Here is a 5,000-nt window from a genome sequence, read left to right on the forward strand (position 1 = left end):
TTTGGTACTGCAAGGCTCCAACAGATGTGTCCAGATAACGGAACCATGACTTCAGCATCCCAAACACATGCTCTATTATGATTCATGCTTGTGTGTGTGCCTCATTATGGAGTTCTTGTTCGGTTGTGTGTGCATTTCTGATGGGTGTCATCATCCATGGCTCCAGTGCGTATCCAGCATCCCCCACTAGGTGACTGTGTGGGATGTCCCCATTGACAAATCTGTGGTACAGCTATGTCAGATGCCAGATGTGGGAATCGTGGTAACTTCCAGGGCAGCCAGCATACATATTCATTATTATGCCCTGGGCATCGCACACAACCTGGCAGTTGATGGAGGGGAAGCCCTTGTGGTTGATGTAGACCCTACCCAGCTCACTGGGTGGTGCTTTGATGCATATGTGTGTGCAGTCTATTGCACTCACTACCTCGGGGTATTCTGCTATTTGATGGAAAAGACGCATATTGCTGGCCAATGCCTCACAGGTGATGGGGAGGTATACGTGCTCACCGATATGTGCTGACATGGCATCCAGGAACTGGTGGAGTACCCTGGATGCTGATGCCTGTGATATCCCCATCATATCCCCAGTTGGCCTTTGGAATGTACCTGTAGCTAGTATTCGTAGGTCTACACATACCTTGGTATCCATTGGGATGGGTTCCTCTCTGTTAGTTCTGTGTGTGAGGCGTGGCCAGCACAGCTTCTGTTGTAGGAGGTCCCTGTCCACCCTATAGCGCTCCACTATCTCCAGCTCATGTAGCCCTTGGTAGGTTACCCTGGGTCTGTACACTCTTCTCTGTCTCCTCACTGTGGGTTGCTCGGCAGCATTCACATCACCATCCTCAGCCTCATGCACATGCTGGTTTATGATAGCAAAAGCAGCCCCTAGCATTATTTCTCTTGCTTTCATTTTCTAAAATTTCCCCGTTTGTATACACCGGTGGTGCAGAGTTATTGGGAATAACAAGGGGGAAAGGTGTTTACATAGTTTATAGTAGTGCGCTGGGCTGGCTGGGCTGCTGTCTGTGTGATTGGCTGTGTCTGATACATTTCACCTGTCAGCTCAGCTAGTTTTCCTTTGTTAGGAGTGCTAGGCAGATTGGACACACCTCTAGTATAGCTGTGCTGAGCTAGGAACAGTCCTGAGCCACAGGGCTCCAATCCATTTACAGTATTCCTGACACACACGCCCATGATGTCACATATCTCCTAGTCTTGTACCCAGCTTTTTCTACTCTTACACTCTTGGGCCTGCCTCACACCCTGGGGAAATCTGGGATTCACTATCCTTCCCCTAATTTGCATAGAATTGCCTGCTAATGTATAGTTGCATGTCCCACACTGAGCCTCCCCCCCTTAGCAACCATTACTCACTGGCCAGGTTGTCTTATGCCTGCCATTGACTTGCATGGCTGAATACTGCTTTTAGTTAGAAAGCTTATTTTAGGTTTGTTTTATTATTCCCCCCCCTATCCTGTTTGCACGCCGCTGCTCTATGCTTAAACAGGCAAGATCAGCGACAAAAAAAAAAAAGTTGTTTTTTTTTTTTTTTTTACACATTTTGCAATACCAATGGCCTTCTACTTGACCATTTGCTTGCTTCATCAATGATATGCCTTTATTTGGTGCTGTCATAGCTCCGTTTTGTAGTTTGCAGAAACGTACTCGGTTACTAACCGAGTACATTTCTGCAGACTGCACTCATCTTGCACTGACAGCTGCCTGCTTCCTGGATCACAAATTCCCCTCATTTGCATGGTTTTCACCTGCAAATGAGGGTAATTTGCATACAGGGGCTTGGTCCATGCAGGAATAGCCTAAGAGCTCATGTGCACGTCCTGGGAGCTCGTTCCTGGATCACACGTCGGCCATATTGCCAAAAATAGCTCTTAAACTATTCCTGCATGCTATAACGGGCTTCGTAAATCCAGGGGTATGTCTTGCTTCTATATTACATAGAAACATTAGAATCGCTCTATCACCTACTTCATAAATGACTTGTAACTTTTCAATACACTTTTAAAATGGTTTTCTCTTTTTGTCCTGCTCTGTGATCAAACATTTTGTGACATCATAATATGAAGGTCATTTGCGGCATGTTCCCCAGAAGTTTAGGGGTTATATTTAATGCTGCCTTTAAAATGGATTATAGAAAAATAACTTATTTTAAAAAAAATACTACCACTATAGACCTCTGTGGCATAATATGTGTTTTATCACTGCCCTTTTGGAGAGAGGAAAGCACATAAAAGAGAATGACCAGGATTCATGAAGCTCGGCGCAAGGCCAGCGTTAGGCTTGCACCAACCGTGTGGCGTGAAGATGGTGCAGTAATGCCAAATTAATATTATTGAAGGTGGGCTGCCACCACAGCCACGCGAATGGGAAAGGAGCGCGAGTGCATAGGGCATGTTGAAGTGCCGCATGGAGGTGTGGAAATGTCAGCTGTCTACGTGCAACCTAAAATGCTTGCATATAACAATTTGCAAGCAATAGTAAACACATCTGTCAGTGTCCGTGGATACTGAAACGTATGCAAAGCATGCAAGACAGTTCCTGCGAACACAAAATGAAGAAGCAAACACAAATGCACAGTAGGGAATAATGGGTCTCTATCCCGCGAACAAATGACATTGAAAACCATGTGCCCGTAGTCCAACGCAGTGTAGATAGTTATACCAAGTGGAAGTGAAACGCATCATATGTTAGCGCGCCGCCAATAGATTTGTCCAGCCCAATGGTCAGAGTCACCAGCTGACCCATATTGTGAGGGAGGGTACACAGCTGGGCAGATGAGTCCATAACAAAAAACACGATAAATGTAAATATCTAGCGACCATATGACCAAATTATATCCCACAACACATGTAATAGTCACATACAATAGGTATGTCCATATTTCACATACCAAATGTGACAGGAAATAGAATAAGCATGTAAACAAAACAGAAGGAGCATATAAACTGCTACAACAACAAGGCAACATGTAGGCTGAAAGGAACAGTATTATCTGTAGTGTTGACTGTGGGAACGTGTTGTCCAGTACATTCGGATATGTGTCTGGAATATATCCAATCCAGGACATAGGAAAAGGTGGCGTCCTACCAATGATTAGAACAGTCGGCCAAAATCTGCACATCAGCGGTCCAAGCCAAACTTGTCAGGATGTGTCACAGTTGAACGGGTATTACCCGGGTATACCAACCATGTCATGAAAGTTAAGTATGGGCGTGTACCTATGTGCATGAGGTATAGCATGTGGAAAGTCAAACATGGCAGGTTAGTCCACACAACCATACAGGTACCTGACATATGTAGGGTATGCAATGTGTTACCTTGACCGTGTCATGGGCCATCAACCAAAGCAGTGATGGATGGAGTGTCAGAAATATGTGTGTGGGGGGATGGGTAATGGTATAATCCTCCAAGGCGACACTGTGTCGTATGCAGAATAGGTGAACCAGAGGTGTATGAGGGAGAAGCGGGTGAAGCAGAAACGAACACAAAAATATGTATACACATCTGCAATACAACCAGACAGACCATACTGTAGAACACAATCCCACAAACATATGAATATTAAAATGTGCGATACAAATGTACAGACATGCCACCGGCACATACCCACAGATTGGTCCTGACGGAACTGGCCATATCAAATGCAACACACCTGGATGCATAATGGACTACCCAGCATCCCGTCCACAGCACACAACCCGCCCCCATACCTGAACATCCACCAAATCCAGCCATACTTGGCCTACTAGTCTGGTGCAGCCACATCTACACATAGTGGCCACTACACATATGTAGTAGGTAGTGTCACGCGAGGCAGTTTCAGTATTACAAACTATGTATCCCTTGCATGTAAAACCCCCAGCACATTTTCGTAACGCCAGACGAATGTTCGTTATTGGTCTTGTTTTGGTCTTGTTAAATTTTTGGGATATCCCTCATGGGATAAGTAACCTGTGTAAACATTAGAATGGGTATGAAGACATGATGCCCAGTCCTGTAGATATCTGGATACAAGTTGGAATGTTCAGTAGTGGTGCACGAGACTGTCCAGCCCTAGATGGTCATGCAGAACCTACTACCCAGGATCAAACAACTGCCCATGACACACGTGTCCCGACACGAATAAGCAAGAGAATATATTGCACACATTCGCATAGTGGCACATGGTATATGGGTGATGAAGGCACTGACGTAAACAGGATACCCCCTGATCCACTGTATGAGGGACAAGTAATGTGTGTGTAGGTGTGACCTGACCAACAATGATAGAATGCCAAATGTCCTGTGATTGTAGAAAATAACTATGTGCCATACTGCATGTAACAGTCCCCTAAAGCGGTCATGTCAGGATAGAATAAACGTAATTCATACAAGAAACAGGCAAACAACAAAAGTGCCAAAGGTATAGGCTCACAGCTAGGAAACAAATGAATGTTCTAAACCTGCACTGACCGTGGCTATGTGTTGGCCCAAACAATCTGGTGTCCCCAGTAGGGTTACCATCTGTCCCACTTTGCGAGGGACAGTCCCTCTGTGGACAGTTGTGTCCTGACAAAATATATTAACAATGGCAAATGTCCTGAGAATGTAGGACATAATTATGTCCCATATGTCATGTAATAGTTGCATAAAATAATTATTTCTGTATCTAAAATAACTAAATGTTACAAAAAACAGAATAAGCAACTAAACCACTAAAACAATAGGCTTTTATGTCGGCAAATAAGTAAAGTTCTATCCTTTGTACTGACTGTGGGTATGTGTCGGCCTGTAAAATCTGATGTGTGTTCCGAAAATGTCCCATCTTGGCCATTTGAAAAGGTGGCAACCCTAGTCCCAAGAATACATCCCAACCTGTACATATGACAATGTCAACACTAGCAATGGTCAGAGCAATCGCACAATAACTGGCCAGCCTCTTAACCACTCACAAAGCAAGTGACCTTTGGAGGAAAGGTGTTGAATGAGAATGACTACTT

Source organism: Protopterus annectens, chromosome 2.part0 (assembly GCF_019279795.1).
Source record: "Protopterus annectens isolate FY-2018-M chromosome 2.part0, PAN1.0, whole genome shotgun sequence".
Classification (NCBI taxonomy): Eukaryota; Metazoa; Chordata; order Ceratodontiformes; family Protopteridae; genus Protopterus; species Protopterus annectens.